Raw genomic sequence first — 17876 nt, 5'->3', positions numbered from 1 at the left:
GGGGGGTCCTCGCCTCTGTCCCCCCACCCCTGCCGGGCTCTCCCAGTGGGATCGCCGGTCCCAGGCTGCCTGTGGCGCTTTTTCCCGATGTTGTGGCTGTTCCCACGGGGAGGAGGAAGGAGGGAGCGACCGGGAGGGTGGAGGCGTCGCGCGTGGCCGTGGCACCCGGGACGGGACAGCCGGGATGGGATAACCGGGATGGAACAGCCGGGACGGGACAGCCGGGATGGATAACCGGGATGGGATAACCGGGCTGGGTCTCCGCGGGCTCCCGGCGGGTCGGGGTGGGAGCGGCGAGGCTGCACCGGGGCTGAGCAGCCACAAGAGAGAGCCAGACGGTTGCGGAGCAGCCGGGGCTCCGGCCGGGAGCCCGCCCGGCAGGACGCGCATCCCGGAGCCCGGGGCGGGTGTCTGGGAGCGGGAGCGCCCCGGGGCTCGGGGTGTGAGCGGGACACGACCCGCCGATTTGGGCTCCCAGCCCAAAATCCACCGTGTCCCGGGCTGCAGACCCGGCTGTGGGGGCAACACGGGAGGGGCAGGTTCTCACTCTCTGCCCCACTCAGGTGAGACCCCACCTGCCTCCAGCGCTGCCTCCAGCTGCCGGGAGTCAACATCAGAAGGACCTGGAGCTGCTGGAGTGAGTCCAGAGGAGACCAGGGAGGTGCTCCAAGGGCTGGAGCCAGGCTGGGAGAGCTGGGGGCGTTCACCTGGGGAAGGGAAGGCTCCAGGGAGACCCAAGAGCCCCTTCCACACCAGGAGAGCTGGAGAGGGGCTTGGGACAAGGGATGCAGGGACAGGACAAGAGGAAATGGCTTAGATGGGATATTGGGAAGAAATTCCTCCCTGTGAGGGTGGGGAGGCCCTGGCACAGGTTGCCCAGAGAAGCTGTGGCTGCCCCAGCCCTGGAAGTGTCCAAGGCCAGGTTGGACGGGGCTTGGAGCAACCTGGGCTAGTGGAAGGTGTCCCTGCCCATGGCAGGGGGTGGCACTGGGTGAGCTTTAAGGAGCCTTCCAACCCATAACATTTCAGGATTCTAAGTGGGAATTACCCCACACAGAACCCAGGTCTCCCCAGTGGGTGATGCTGGAATTTGCCTGTTCCTGTGAGCTCGGTGTGCTGTGCTGGAGCTGACACCCTCTGGGAGCAGGAGCAGTGGGTACCATGCTCTGGGGGTTAGAACCACATCCCCTTGGACTGCTCCATGGGACAGGTCTGAGGGCTGGGTTTGGTTCTGTTGTTTTATGGTCAGACTGGATTTGTCTGAAAGCAGAGATCTGTGTGAAGAGAGCTGGGAGTTCCCAGCACTGGCCTTTGGACACATCTCCAACCCCCTCAGAAATGCCAAGTTGTTTCTCAAATCCCAGAGAATTTTCTTCAAAAAAATTTTCCTGGGGAGGGGAAAAAACCTTCAAGGAAACAGAATATGGGCTTGATGCTGCAGGAAGAAAGAATGAGCACAAGCCAATCAGCACCTCTGGAGAGAGATGCTTGGCCAAGCAAGGCAGCTCTGCCCCAAAAATGAGCAGAAGAGCAGTGGAGAGCAGCAAGAGGAGTGGGAAGCTTGAGAGGCTTCCCCTGCTTCATCCCAGACCTCACTGAATCATTCCCACGTGGCTCCATGGCATCCCTGGCACGGGGCAGAGCAGGACCTGGGATCTGGAAGGCATTCCCTGCCTCAGTGATGGATCTGGAAGGCATTCCCTGACTCAGTGATGGGCTCTTGCTGAGTTTTCCTTCTCCCCCCATGTCCCTTCATTTCCTTCCTGGCTCTGTCCGAGCTCTCTCTGTGGTTTGAGCACTTCTGCTGCTCCTTCCCCACCTGAAGCCCAAACCCTTTGCCCTGATGTCTCTCCAGGGGTGGTTGTGGCAACGGCTGGGATGAGGTCAGGGGAAGGGATGGCTTTTTCAGGTGGGGGAACAGTCACACGTCCGCCTTGGCTTCCAGAAACCAAAACAGCTCCCTGCAAATAAATCTTTGCATGCAATAAAGAGGGAGAGACCAGAAAACCTCTGATGCCTGTCCAGAAATTTCTTCCAAAGCAAAGGGTCTCGGCTGGTCCCTGGGTGAGTCGCTGGCTCGGGAAGGTCACTCCCTGGATGTGTTTGGCCTGTTGTTTTTCCATCAGCAGCTTTTTAAGGCTGTGGGGCTGGGGAGCTCCTTGGACTGTGAGTGGAGCTCTCATGGTTTGATGGCTGTGAGGATTCCTGGAAGTGGCTGTGTGCTGTAAACCAAGGGGCTGAAGGGTTGGTGGAGTTCTGAAGAGGGCTGTGGATGTGCTGGAAAAAAGCTCTGGGAAGAGGAAAATGAGGTGCAGGTAGAATATTCGTGCCTCAGTTTCCTCAGCACCTGAGTGAGGATGCAGAGGCTGCTCTGGGGAAGGGACCTGGCCCTGGCCTGAGCCCCTGTGGTGCAGGTGGCAGCTCGTGTGGAGCAGTGATGCCAGAGCAGCCCCTTTCCCATGGGATGAAAACTTCCCAGGCTCAACCCCCAGGGAGCAAACCCCCGTTTTCCAGCTGGCTGTGCACAGCCCTGGCTCAGGTTTGGCTCAGACAAGCTGGGGCACTGGGAGAGTTTGAGTTCTGCCTCCTGGGTAGATCAGCAGGAGTTTGCACTCCCGACTCTCCTCTGGAGCCAAATGGCCCAGCTCCACTGGCCCTGGCAGGGCTGGGATGTCTGCCAGGGTGAGCTTTGGCCCGGGACACCCGATGGACTCGACAGTCTGCCTGGATTTTCCGTGCTGGAGCTGGATTTACAGAGCTGGATGCTGCAGCAGCTGCTGCCTGGGCACTCCAGTGTGGTCGTGCTGAGCTGGGAGCAGCAGAGCCCTGTCCCTGCCTCCAGCACAGGGCACCTGGAATGCACCCTGGGGTGCTGGGACCCCGAGGAGGGCCAGGCTGGGGGGAGCTGTGCCTTGATTGTCTCGATGTTTAGAAATCCTGTTGGAAATCCAACCCTCCTGAGCCACGTGGACACCACAAGGAGCTCCCCAGGGATGCACAGAGACTCCTTCTCCCACCAAGCTGCACCCCAAAGTCCTGGGCGATCTGCTTTCCCAAGGATGCTCTGCCTGGGAGCCACCCTGCACCCCGATCCTGAGATTTTTCTCCCAGCTGGGCAATCACAGGGACCTTGGGAATGTGGGATTCCTCATCCTGAGCCACTTCAGGATCCCAGTGTGGGTTTGTCCATCTCCCACACCACTGTGGATTCCTTTTCCCTCTTCCCCCCACACTCCAGAGCTGGTTTAATCAGCTCATAGTTTTCATTTCATGCCTTTCTCTCTCTCCTTTTTTGAGGGGGCAGTGAAATTTATACAATATTTAAGCAGCATAGTGGAGTCCTGGAAGATATTATTAATGTAAAAGGGACAGGCTGGAAATGCACTTGAACCTGGTTACAATTAGAGGGTGATTTTTCTAAAGGTCAATGAATTCAGATAATATCCACAGGGGGGAAAAGAAATTTAATACCTTTTTAGTGAATTAATTAATTATAATATTATATCGGCTTGGGGTTCTTTTCCAGAATGATTAAGGGAACGATCTGTCTTCGGAGAGGCTGGGGGAAGTCAGTGAGCAAAGGAGAGACTGACAGAGGGAAGGGAGAGAGGGGGAGACTTTAATGGGAGAATAATGGAGCCTTTTCTTTCCTTTAAAAACTTACTGTATTTTCCAGGCCACATGATCCCTGCTTGCCAGGTCCGGACCCTTCCCTTCCAGCCTCTCCCAAGGCTTCTGGAGGGATTATTTGGTATTTTTTATCTTTCTGAAGTGTCTTTGGGTCCTTTAGCATCTCAAATGGATGTGGTGCAGGGGTGGACGGACCCTCAGTGACAACCCCATCCCTGCTGCCACCAGCACCGTGCCCAGGGCTGGCAAAGGGGGTTCTTGCCAGGTGGGAGGATTTGGGGTCTCCAGGAGCCAGCGAGAGCCGTGGCCTTGTCCTGGTGCTGCTCCAGCCCTGGGGAGCCCCAGCCCTCAGCAGTGTTGGTTTATCTGCAGCCTGAGCTGAGGCTGGAATTTACACTCTCTGCTAATCCAGCCAGCCCCAGAAATTAATTACAGTCTTGTACATTAAAAATTAACATAACCTTTCTGGATATATGTTCTTATAGCACAGGAGTGGGCCAGAGTCCCTCGGCTGCCTGTAATTGGAGCTGCTTTTCTTCTAATTCTTCCCCCCCGCCCTGTTTTTTAGAGATGTGGACATTTGAACTCATTAATCACGAGCCTGGTAGCTGGTAAAGTTTAAGAGGTTTGTAATTGCGTTTTGGGCTGGCAGAGTTTGCAGGGAAGGGGGAGAGAAGGGGTCTCTCCTCTCTCCTTCGTTGTGAAGGTTTAAGCAGCACCCACAGTTTGAGGTGTCCTGGCATGGGTTGGGTACCCCAAACCTGTCAGGGAGGCTGTCAGGGCTTGGCTGGGGGAGAGATGGACTGGAGGGGCTTTTGCCCTGCAACCTCCCCTGTGCCCTGTGCAGACACAGTTCCAGCAGCTGCTTTTACACTAAAATAGAAGCAATTTTTTTTTGGTGGGAGTTATAACACCTTCCTGCTCTTCTGCTGAGTCCCTGGCTGCAAAGATCCCAGTCCAGTGGGGATAAATCCAGATAAATCTGCAGCTGGATGCCCTGTGGGTGCCTCAGTCCCCAGGGGCTGAGCTGAGCCCTGTGGAGTGAGCACTCCCACCGCTGCTCTCAGTGCTGAGTGGGAACATATGGAGCCGTGTAATGGGATTGTGGGAGATGGTTTGTGTCTCCCATTAATGGGCCTGAAGGCAGAGTGTGTGTCACAGGCACGGAGAGCATCCTCTCACAGGGATTTGCTCTCTGCTGCTGCAGCATCACAGCCCTGGGTTATGATCTCCCAGACTCTGCTTTCCCGTGCTGGGAGCTGGGCTGGGAGCCTGAACCCCCTTGGTGGGGCTGAGGGAGATCTCCAGGTGAGATCTCTGGGAAAACCCCAGCCAGAGCCCAGCCCTGGGTGATGCTGCTGGGTCATGAAATCACTGAATCCCACAATGGTTTGGGCTGGAAGGGACCTTAAAGCTCATCTCAGGGACACCTTCCACTAGCCCAGGGACACCTTCCACTAGCCCAGGTTGGTCCAGGCCCTGTCCAGCCTGGCCTTGGACACTTCCAGGGATGGGTCAGTCTGCTAAGGAAGAGAATTTGTGATGCTGGGCTGTGCTGGTGGCTCAAAACTCCAAGTCTGCTGCATGTTGTGCCCTGGCAGGATCTGGCACTGCCCCTTTGCTCCCACTCCTCCTGGGAAGTGCTGCTCCCTCAGCGGGCTCCCTCCTCCTCCTCCTCCATTGCCTCCAGCGGGGCAGAGCACTCGCCAGGCCTTTGGGCACGTCTTCTCTTCCCTCCTTCCCCATCTCTCCTTAAAACCCCACCATCTTTTATCAAACCAGCCCTTTCATTTCTCTTTCCTCCCCCTCCAACACCACCACCTCCCTCCCTCCCACCACCTCCACCTCCCTCAGCCAGCCAGCGACTGCCGGAGAGAGCCAGCTCTCTCCCATTGTGCTATCTTTGGGTCCTAAATTAAAATTTATGACATCTTGAAATGAGCAGTGAGGGTAATTTTGCTTCTGAGCGAAGATGCTAATGAGTCCCCTTAATGGCGTGAATAAGGAGTTGACGGGTCGTGTGTCACTTTGCGCAGCCCGTGCTGGTGGTGTAATGGCCGCAGTAAGTGTCTGTAATTATACCCTGTCTCGCTGTATTTTGGCAGCCGTTGTGGGAGAGCAGCGGCTCAGCCACGAACGAGGCAGGGGGGGAGGGAGAAGGGAAGGGGGGGGAAAAAAAAATCCCTGCACCTCCTGTGCGTCCTCTGTGCTCCCCGGACTCCCCGTCCCTCGGGAGCGGCTCGGGATGGTGGGATGGCTGCAGCTGGTTGAGGGTGAGCTGCTCCATCTCTCATCTCCTTTCTCTGCTTTAAAACCAGGTGATAACCCGCCTTGTCCTGCTCTGCCATGTTCCCATGGGGGGACAACAGAGACCTGTTGGAGCCGAGTGCGTGGGACACTCTGCTCAAAGCCATGACATGGGGTCTGTCCCCTCCAGCCCCCAAAACACGAGGTCCCAGCTCTGTCTGTGGATCAGACTGGGGTCCCTTCCCAAGGCTGGCACTGGGAGCCCCCCAGCTATTCACTCTGCTGCTGTCCTTGTCCCTGCTTCCTCCCTGGCTCATTTCCTCCATGGAGTTACTCTGGGGGATTGTCCTCACCCATTTTCAGTCCCTCGGATGTTTTCCCACTGGGAGCTCCCCACTGAGAGACAATTAGTGTGGAGGTAAGAAACCCACCCCTGTTCCTCCCCGGGGTGTAAAACCCACTGCTGTCACCTGGGCAGGAGCTGAACCCTCTGATGAGGCAGGAAGTCCATTGCCTGGGGATGCTCCATTGCCTGGGAATTCTCCATCACCTGGGGATGCTCCATCACCTGGGGATGCTCTATTGTCTGGAGATGCTCCATCACCCAGGGATGCTCCATGCCAGCTCTGTTGGGCTCCAGGCCGGTCCCTTGGCCTGGCACAGAGCTGCTGCCTGGGGATAAGGCTTTGATTTGCTGACACTGGCTTTGCAGGAGTGTGTGCTTGGGGCTGGATTTACCCATGGAGGATTTCCTGGGACGGGGCAGGGGTTTGCTGGAGGAGAACACAACACACAGCAGCTCCTGTGGCCACCACGGAACAGCTCCCAGGGCCTGTGGAAACGGGCTGTGAGCTCGGGAAGCTGTGTCCCCTTCCCAGCTGCTCCCACGGCACATCCCAGCTCGCTCCCTGCTCAGCCCCACACCTTCCAGCTGCAAAATCACCACGTCTGGCTCTGTTCCGTCGTCTCCGGGCTCGGGAGCCTCCGAGCCGCTCACAGAGGATGATTTACAAACTGTGGAGGGTTTCCTTGGCGTGTTTGTGTAGGTGGGTTTTTGTTTATGTGTCTCTTGAAGCCTTGAGAGCCCTCGACATATTTCTTCCTTTCCTCCTCCTGCCTCAGCCCACACCCTTCCTGACATGAGGAATTCCTGGGCAATCCTGGGGACCACGGGCAGGAGCTGGGAGTGCTGCTGGTGGCCGTGGGACCCTCACCAGGGCCAAGCAGAGACAAGGGGAGGCTTTTCTCTGTGTTAATGTGAGTGTTGGGGTGGATGTTATTCCCCCTGGCTCTCCCTTTCTTGCCTCCTCCTTACTCTGCCATCACTGCCTTTGGTTCCCAAGGCTTTTTGGGAACCTTTGTTGCCCCACCTTTGTGTCTGGAGCTGAGTGGAGCAGCTTTGGGCCCGGCACTGGTTCGAGGTGTCCCTTTGGGGACATGCAATGTGGTCCAGCTGCTCTGCTCTTTTCCAGACTGGAAGGACATAGGTTTGTTGTTGTCACCTTTGGAGGAAGCAGGAATGATTATAAGGACCAGGGCACTTGGGTACAGAAAACATCCACCCTGTGGGTGCTACACCTTGGCTTTGTAAGAGCCTGGGAGCTCCGGGGAGGAGAGGAAGCTGCCTGGGCATGGGCTTGGGTTGTGGATGATGCTGGAGAAGTCCCTGCCAGCCCTGTGCTCCCAGCAGCAGGGTCCTGCAGGGGCTGGCACCCCCAGCCCTGTGCCATGTTCTGCAGGCAGGAGATGCTCCACACCCGCCTGGCCCATCCCTGGGGATGCCGGTGGGCAACGCCAGCCCCGTCCCGGGGGGAAGCAAAGCTCTGCCTGTCCCCAGCTGCCTGCAGAATCCATACAGGTGCCTGTTCCAGGATGCACGTGGCAGGGCTTTAAAGGACAGTATCAGTAGAGGGGGGATTGCTGTTCCCAGGCTCTGGTGAGGGCTGGCAGCGGGTGCTCCCCGCGCCGCCGAGATCGTGACCATTGAAATATTGAAGTACTTGCATATAAACGGCGCTTTCAAGTATTTTTGACAAGGGTACTAATTAAATCTTAATTGACACTGCACTAATTAGCTTCTTAATTACATGGAACCACATAATTAGCAGCACACTCTGTGCTAATTGTTAATTAGGAAAACCAGGCTTCCCCCTATCCCCCCCCATCCCTCCCCTCCTGTTGTCGCTTTTAACTAAAGAGCCTCTGGTGGGAAGAGGGGGAGGAAGATGAGGGGGGTGGTTGTGCTCCCAGCACATGGCACTGGGACGGTGTGTGGCTCTGGATGGGTTTTTGGACAGGGATGGGGTGTGGGAACACCTGTGGGGGGCAGTGGGAACATTCATGGGGGTCGTTAATGACACTGTTAGTGAGGAAGCACAACCCTCCTCTGGAGATGTCCCCATGGAGCCCCACTCCAGGCCCTTCCCTCCAGCTCTACCTGAGATGAGCCCAAAACTCCCTCAAGGTTTCACATGGCTGTTTGTTTGCAGGGGTGAGGGTCCATCCTCCCCAAAACTGGCACACTGGGGTGAGTGGGTGCTCTTACCTGGCTGGGGCCTCACAAGAACCACCATGGCTCCTGGGGTGGATTTCACACCAAAACCCTCTGACCCCGGTGGGATGGCAGCCATGGGGTGATGCTCTGTACCACAGCACACTGTGCCCAGCATCCAACATCTTCTCCAGATCTTCCATCCCCAAGGGCTGCTCCAGCATCCACCTCACCACCCCGACCAGCCCTGGGTGTCCATCCTTGCAGGGGAGCAAAGTCAAAACCCCAAGGCTGCAGTCTGGCAGGTCTCTCCCTCTCTCTTTCTCATTTATATAATTTTTATTATTTTTTTAGTAGTTCAGTTTTCCAGGAAATATTAAAAAAAACTGGCCCAACACCTGCTGCAGAGCTCGTCTTTCCCAAGAGCCTGGAGGAGCGGGATGTGGAGTGTGGTGCAGCTGGGACTGCAGCCCTGTGTTTATGGGGAAAGAGGTGGAGGGGAAAGGAAAATATCTGTATTTTCACCAGGGGGAAAAGAGGAGGCAAAGAAAGTGGGGGGAAAAAAATGAAGAGGTGAGAAAATTGTGCGCATTTGACAAATCTTTCTAATTAGGGGCCAATTATGCCCTCAGATTCCTAATTGGGATTCCGGCAGGTTTTCAGGCTTGTAGGGTAATTACAGGCTCGTAATTCTATTAAGATGGAAATTTGGGAGAAATACCTTATCATAACATTTAGATTTTGCCATCTGTGTTGACGGGCTGCAGCTCGGGTGGGAAGGGGGAGCTTCAATCCCACGCTGAGCCCGATCCTCAGCCGCTGGCAGAGCTTGGATCCAGAGGGAAAATTGGGAAAGGGAGAGTCTGAGCACTGTCTTGGTCCTTGGGGCGCTGGGAGGGCGGTTTGGGTGGAGATGGCTGGGGCTGTGCTGGATGTCCCGTTCGTTGCCATCTCCCTCATCCTCATCTCTGACGTTTCCGACCAGAAATATCCATGGCAATCACTCACCATCTTCCTCCCAACCTGAAGGAAGAAGGAGCTCCCCCAGCTTCCAGACAGCCTTGGATTTCCACTGGCACCAACCTCCACCTGGCTGTGCTGGCCCTTGTCCCACCCCGGGATGTCTGTTGGGACACTCCTGTCCCTGTCCCTGTCCCCCCCACAGCCCCATCCCCGCAGCAAAGCCCCCACGAGTGATGCTGTGATTTGGGGGTTCCCCAGATCCCTAATGCTCACATTTTTTTCCCTCTTGGCTAATGAAACCAGCTGTGGGTAATTATTTTAATCTGCATTACTGGGCGGGAATGCGGCTTCTTCTGGATCGGCAAATTTATAATAGTGCTAAAAAAAAAAAAAAAAAAAAAGGGAAAGAATAAAAAAAAAGCAGCAGCAAACCCTCCTCTCCATGAGAGTCTGGCTGCCTTTGATCTTTTGTGTGAGGCCTCTTATCGGGACCAGAGTAGGTTTACACGCTGGAAGATACGGGAATAATACTCCACGGAGATAAGCTGCAGCCCCGACTCTCCTTTGTGTGGCAAATTCGATAGGACTGGGAAAATGTTTACTGGGAGACTTCGGGAGAGAATTAGTCCCCAGCGCAGCCGAGAAAAATAATTGCTTTGCATGATAATTAAAGGATGGTGGGCTCAGCCCCGGGATGGGGTGGGGGCAAAGGGTTGTTTTCCTGGGAAACCCCTTGGATTTTCTGGGCCAGACACGGCAGACGTGACTTGTTATCACCACGGCCACCACAACCCCTCATGGACCCAGGAGAATCCCTTTCTGAACATCTGGAGGTGTCAAATATTAAAGCATTGAATTATTTTATTGGGATGAGCAGAGAAATGGCAACACCGGCGTTAAATTGATGTCCCTGGGACGCTTTGGGGGTTTTGTCGGGGTCACAGATTTGAGGTCCCGGGTTGTACCAGGAGCCAGAGCATCACAGTGGCTCAAGAGCCTCGTCCAGAGGGGAGGGAGGAGACCCGGCTGGGAACAGCTGCGGGGAGAAGCCGTGGGAAAAACCCTGCTGGATTTCTGCTGCCTCCTTCTGAAGGAGTTCCCCAACTCTTACAGGTGCCACGAGGATTTCCCCAACTCTTTCAGCATCTCCAGATGCCCCTCAGCTGCTGAGCAAGGACATCACTCCCTCCTGGGGACCATCAGGGGCCGGGTGGCTCCGGGCCCGGGGGTCACCCCGGAACAGCCCCCGCCGCCGTGTAATCGCTTTCCTATTAATCTGGCTTTTTATTATTATTATTATTGTTATTATTATTAAACATCTCTCTTCTCCCAAATCATCTCGGAGCCGTGGCGAGGTCCCTGGTAATAGCTCCATAAATTTCAGCCATAAAAAGTAATGGAGGGAGACAAATGAGATAATTAGGAATAAATCTTGGCGAGGTCTCTATTCATCAACATCCCCCAGAACCGGCCAATATTCCAAATCATTAGCAAAGCCCGTAATTAACAAAGAGCCAAGGCTTCCAACGTTAATAAAGCTCGCTCAACTCTAGATTATCAGGTAGCGGCTGACGAATCAGCCCTGTTAATATTATGGCCTTTGTTGAGGATCTTCTTTCTTTCTCTCTCTTTTTTTAAAGCTAAAAACCCTGTGTAATTTTTTTTTTCCCCTCTTCTGCTAAATTTTAATTAGATTTTGCGTGTGCATCTGTAGAGGACAAGTGAGGGGACAAAGGGACAGGGTTTTTTCTTTTATACTTGGAGATAGTGGCAAAAGAAGAACTTGATAGATTTTTTTTTTTTTCTCCCATCTTTTTTACTACTTTTATTCATTCCTCCACACTCTTCTGCAGGAAGGAGGAGTCCTCGAGGCTGGTACCAACTAACAGCCAACTTTTATTTATTCTTTCCCTAAAGCTTCAAGATTTCTGGAATACCTGTGTGGACAGAAGGTGCCAGCTCAGCTCCATGAACCTGCCACCCTCGAGCACCTCTTGGCTCATCTGGGCTGAAAGCAAAAGGAATTTGCCAAAGAGCAAGTGCAGTTATTGCCTATTTCCCCCCCGTAGATTAAGAATTACTTGGATTTTTTGAGTTTCTGAAGAGTTTTTCTGTTCCCTGTCCACCCACCTGCCAGCACAAGCTCAGCCATCCCTGTCCTCCACCCTGTGCCCCAGCAAGGCTGGAACTCAGTGTCCAGACAATTCAATTTTAACTTAAGTTAAAAATTAATAACTTCAAAATAACTTGGGAACACTTCCCCAGACGGAACAGCTCCAGAATAGCTTCATGGCAGGGCAGCCCACCTCAGAGCCCAGGGAACCTCCAGTCTGGGGGTCTCACTGAGCCAGGGCAAGGGAGCTTGGAGCCAATGCAGCCTCTGGCATCCCTTTAAATCTCTCTTAGAATAATTTTTTAAATTTTTTTTTAAGAGAACTGCTGCAGATCAAGCTGTGTTAAATCTTTGCCGGTGTGATGGGTGTCTCTGCATGAGGTGCAGCCGCTGAGCACTCCCGAAATAAAAACGTGATCCTCGTGTCCGGATTTTCCGATGGAGGGGCAAACCAGGGGCTCGAGGGCTGTTGGGCAACTGGGCCCAGTGAGACTGGGAGCGCTGGTCGTGCCTTCACTAGAGGGCAGCATCCAGCCGATAAAATTGCCGAGGATCGCAGCGATTTGGGATCAGCCAGGTGGGAGCATCCGAAGGACTTCACACCTTGGGCAAGGAGGGCGTTCAAGGGCGACAGCGTGGAGGGCCAAGGGCTGTGCTCCGGGAGCTGCCCGGAGAGCCACACTGCCACAGCTGACAGCCCAGCTGCATGCACGGGGCGTTTTTTGGGGTCGGGATGGACCTGAGGAATGTGCCCGGGGCTCCTGAGCTCCAGCTCCTCCAGGAGCCGCTTGCTCCCAACATCTGGAAGCCATTTGTGAGCGGCTCCACTGCCCGGAGGGTGTGTGGAGAGGGGAGAGCAGCTCCCTGGGAGGAGGCTGGGCACGACCACAGGGCTTTGGGAGCCCCAAGGACTCCCTGCAGGGAGCAGCACACCCGGGAAACAGCCAGAGAGCCGAGGGGCCACACACCCGGCACGTGGGGGCCACAGGAGTCCCCTCCGTGCTGCCAAAATCCTGAGCCAAACACCCAAAGCAGACACGAGGGGCACGTCTGCCCTTTGAGGTGGGAAGGGGCACCACAGCAAGACACCCAGCAACCAGGGGGATTCTTTAAAGGCACTTTCTGGGGTGTCTCGTGTGATGAGGACTCAGGGGACTTATGGATTGAGGCACTTTAAAGAGCCCTACACGAAAAAATCCTTCAGTGCCCGTGGCCAGGAAGGGGCTCAGGCACTAACGAGCTTGGAAACCAACGGGGCTGGGGTGGAAATGGAGCCAGGACCTGCTGGGAGCCACCAGGATCCCTCCAGCCGTGCCAGCAAATAACGAGCTCCACATGGCAGCTCCCGGGCCGCCGAGGGGCTGCCGAGCCCTGGAATGGGGCAGGAGGTTCAGCTTTCCATGGGAAGCCCAGCCCTGGCACCGAGGGGAAACCCATCCGCAGGGAAACGAATCCCAGAGCCCGCCCAGGGCTGGAGCCTGAGACAACAACGGAGAGCAGAGTGTCCCTGGGGCCAGGACAATAGAGATATAACAACATGTATCTTCAATTAATAACTTCAAAATAAAAATAGAAAAATAGAAAACAGTAGATAAAAATATAGATAATAATATATGTATAATAATGGATATATAAAACATATAGTACCAGCGGGCTGAGCATAAAATAAAATAGATTTGTGTGAAATACTATAGAATTGTTAGAGTCATAGACTCATTAAAAAGACCTTGAAGATAATCAAGTCCAACCATACATATATATGTGCAAATCTCTCTATAAAAAATACATATAAATACACACACGCACACACACACATATATATATTTATATATTTATATATTTATATATTTATATATTATATATTTATATATTTATATATTTATATATTTATATATTTATATATTTATATATTTATATATTTATATATTTATATATATATAGTGCCACCAGGGCAACTACAGAAAAATACGTATTTGTGCAAAATATATATACATATGTGTGTGTGTGTGTGCAAATCTATATAAATAAATTTATATCTAGCACCAAAATGCAGACAGTGTCACTGGAGAAAGTATAGAAAAATAAGTATTAGTGCAAAATAGAATCGTTACCATTATCAACAGTGGAAAAGACCTCTAGGATCATTAAGTACAACCATACATCTATGTCCATATATATGTATTTTTATATATATATATGTCCATATATATGTATTTATATATGTATTTATATATATATATATGTCCATATATATGTATTTTTATATATATGCACATATATGTATTTATATATATGTCCATATATATGTATTTTTCTATATATATATATGTACATATATATGTGTGTGTATATATATATATGTGTAATACCACTGGGGTGAGCATAGAAAAATATTTTTTGGTGTAAAATATATATTAATAAATCTATATATAAGTGCAGATATAGTACTACTAAGGTAAGCATAGAAAAGAATATATACAGAAGAATGAATGCCCAAAAATATTTGTGTGTATATATATATGTGTGTATGTGTGTGTCTAGGTATGTGTCTATATACACATGCATATATATGTGTGTGTATGTGCCTTTTTATATATATATTTTTCAATATATATTACATATATTACACTTTATATATTAAACACAAATATTATATATATTATACAATATACATAATATATAAAATAATCGTGGAGAAATGGTGCCACTTTTTTCACCCCATAACTCACCGGGGCTGTTCTGTGTGGGGTTAAAGGCAGGGCCCGAATTTTTCCTCCCCAAATATCCCCGTTAATGGCTTTCAAATGTTGGCACCCCCGGCGGGTGCGTGCGGGGTGTGTGTGTTGGCTGCGGGCACCGCAGCTCCCCCCCAGCTCCCAGATATTTCGGCAAACTCCAGCCCCTCTCCAGTTTCAGCTGCAGTTTTAAAGAAAACAACTCCCCCGGCTGCAGCAGGAAATCACTATTTGGGTTTGGAGGCACCTCTTCCTGAGGAGCCGTGCGGGGAAGGCTCTGCTCGCCCGACGGGCAGGTACGGCTGTGCCGCGGGGTCCTGGGCCAGCCCCTGGCACCTCCTGGCCAGGAGGGACCAGGCGACGCTCAAGAGCCACTCAAAAGGCTGTTGTAGCAGGAAAAAAAGGAGATGCTCGAGCTGGTGGGGTTTGTGGCAGCTCTGTAGGTGAAACAGGGAGTGTGTTAAGGCTTGAGAAATGCCTCGGTGAAACAATAAATGCTGTAATAAAAGCAAAATTAAGCTGATCTGTTTTCTTGGTGATGGTTCTTGGTTCAGGCCGCTGCTCTGCAGGCACAGGGGGCCCGGCACCCAGCAAGGGGCTCACAGTGTCTGTCCAGCTCTCCTGAGCCTGGGATTCCACCTCCCTTTGGGCAGGAGCTGAAGGCACAGCATTAAATCCAGTGGGGTCCCTGGATCCATGTCCCTGTTGGTGTATATGTGGGTATGGACACGGGTCTGGCTGTCCTGTGCATCCTGACTTTGTCCCTGCTGTTGTTGGGGACAAACCTCCTCTCCTGCCCTCGTTGCCCAGGTCTCTGGCAGTGTATAAGGGTGAGGGGCTGGCTGGGCTTCTCCCCACCCCCCTCCCAGGCTCCAGGAGAGGGTTAACACGAGCACTCCAGCATTTTCCTTCTCCAACTTGGTAGCGAGGCAGAACGTGGGGATCTCTGGGCTCTGCTCGGGTCCCAGCCCCCGAGCCCGGCTGGAGGAGCCGGCGCTTCCAGGCAAATTGCCCTTTGGCAGCCAAACCCCCGGCATGTGCCAGCTCTGCACTGCTTCAGCTCTCACCGAGCCCAGGGCGCTCCTGCACCCCCTCCCCTCGAGATACCCCAGCTCTGGGTAAGCTCTGCTGGTGACAGCAGCCCCGACCTGTCCCACCCCGCTCCCCCCACCACGAAGCGACAGCAAACCCGGGCCAAGCAAACCCTTCCTGCCCCTTCCCTCCCCTACCGGGGTATTTTTCCCTTCCTTGGCAGTGCTGCTCTCGTGCAGGAGGCTGAGAGGTGCCAGATGGCTCAAAGCCACCTTACAGAGCTGTTGTGACACCACACCTTGGTCCCAGTCCTGTAGGACACACAGGATCCAGACTGGGGGCTTGTGCCAGCACAGGCACTGGATTTTTCATTCAGCAGATGCTCACGCTTCTGGCAGGTTCAGGATTAAAGAGATCAGCTCTGGCCAGAGACTGTGGGACACCAAGGAGTGGAAAAAAGTGATGCTGCTGGGCCTCTGGCCTCAAGTTGGTTTTTGGGGAAGGGTGAAAGTGAGGAGAGGAGCTGGTGGACCCGAAATGTTAATTCCTTCCAGCTGTTGTCAGTCTGGCGGGTTCTCAAAGGAAGTTTAATAGACTGCAGTCGTCTCCCCTCGGCCCGTCCCCCATCCAGCAGAACCTGGGATTACATGAGCTGCTCTGTATTCCAAAGTCCTGGTTTTATTTTTTTCCCTTTGGCTCTGGAAGTGTTTTCTTTGGTGTGTGAGTGTGTGTGTGTGTGTGTGTGCACACGTGTGTGATGCCTTTCCCTCATCTTCCTGCTAAACCTGCCCCTTGGATTGCTGGGAATTAGAGGGGACTGTTGGGGCTGCACAGGGATGGGGTAGGAGCAGGAGTGGGAGCAGAAGTGGGGGCTGCAGCAACTGGGAGGAGGAGGAGGAGGAGGAGGAGGAGGAGGAGGAAATGGCTTTGTGGGCCTCCTTGCTGGAGCGCACCCCAGTCTGCCGTGTGAACCGGGAGGAAACAGGATGGAGAAAGTATTTGGAGTGGAAAATAAAAACCCTCTCTTGCTTTATTGATCGTGATTGAGGACAGAAATAGCCCAGGCTGCTGAAAGCCGTCCCCACTGAAGGAGCAGCCAAGTGCTGGACGTGGGGCTCATCCCGTGAGCACCATCCAGCTCCTGCAGCACTGGGATGGGCCAGCCCTGAAACCCGAGGGTTCCTCACCTGCCTGCCACGGCTCCTGCAGACTTTCCAAGCCTCGAGTGGCACATCTTGCTCTGCACTGGCTGCAGCCCTGGCAGCCCATTAGCAATTAGACAATGAGCTCCCATCATGAACACCCCCAGTGTGCCATCCATAATGAATCACCAGCAGGGGAATATGGGAGAAGGAAACACTGCTGGCCAGCTGGGATCAGGCTCTGACCATCCTGGGGAACAGCCTTGTGGCACTGGGGGGACCCTGCACCGAGTGCCTGAAACACAGCGAGGCTAATTTAGGTGACTGCATCTTTTGAGGAATTTTAGCCCATTTCACTGAATTGTTTCACCTAAGACAGCAAACATGGGGCCAGCCAGGCTGGGGAAGGCAGGCAGGGAACCCCAGGGTGCCCAGGAAAGCCCAGCCTGCAGGGCCAGCATGTGCATGGGCACAGTGGTCCAGCCCCAGCTCTGAGAGAACCGTAAAAACCAAGTGCTGGCAGGAGAGTAATTAGTTAAACCAGAGCACATCTGTTGTTAATTAATTCCCAGGCAGGAGAGTTTAACTCTTGCCTTCCCTGATGCTTTGCAACCTGGATGGCCAACATCAGCTTGCATTAAAGGAGGGCTTCCACTTGGCTTTTCAAGCCCTTTCAGGGACTTGAGTTGCTCTGGTCCATCGTTCCCTGCTCTGATCCATCATTCCCACATCCCAGGACCATCCCTGTGATTTTCAGGAGCACCTGGGACACGAGCAGAGCAACCAGCACTGCTCAGGGCAGTGGATGTGCCTCAGGTTTGGAGTCAGGGCTGAAATAAATCTGTCTTTGCCCCTTCCAACACCCAGCCCTGAAGCGCTGATGGAGAAGGTGGGACCTCTCTCAGGGTGGGTTTGCAGAGCAGCACTGCAGCGTTGATCAGAGTTTTTGGGTAGCCCTGCACTGCTTACTGCTCTTTATTTGCATTTTTTCAGTGCAGCAGCTCTCACTGCAGTACATTCGTAGGCGTGAGCATCACATCCATCGGGCAGAACATCACATCCATCGGGCAGAACATCACATCCATCGAGCAGAACATCATCTCTGCGACAAGCCCGGCTCTGCCCCCCACCCCCTGCTCGGGACAGGGACCTGGACCCTTGGGAGCAGCACTAGAAGGGCTGGAGCAATGAGGGGGAGCGGGGGGGGAGAGCAGCTGAGTGCTTGGAGTGTACAGGGTGTGTGAGACCCCCAACCCACGTGGGACACCAGCAGGGCCAGCCCGCAGGGCCCTCCCACACCAGGGGAATCTGTTCCCCATTAAGCGACTCCGGCAGTGCCGTGGCTGGTGGGAGCAGCCCTGCCAGCCCCAACTTCCCTAATTAGCAGCACAAGTGAGGCCAGGCTGGGGAAGGCCAGCGCCTCCATCCCTCCTTGCCAAGGATGCAAACAGTTTGGAGCAGAGCCTCAGCCAGAGCCCGTGGAAAAGCTCCCACCGACCCTGCGAGTGCTGCATGGGGCCCCG

This window comes from Manacus candei, unplaced genomic scaffold (genome assembly GCF_025592945.1).
Source record: "Manacus candei isolate 608988 ecotype Guabito, Panama unplaced genomic scaffold, ASM2559294v1 h1tg000073l, whole genome shotgun sequence".
NCBI lineage: Eukaryota > Metazoa > Chordata > Aves > Passeriformes > Pipridae > Manacus > Manacus candei.
The sequence above is the reverse complement of the archived record's forward strand: the minus strand, read 5'-3'. Positions refer to the sequence as shown.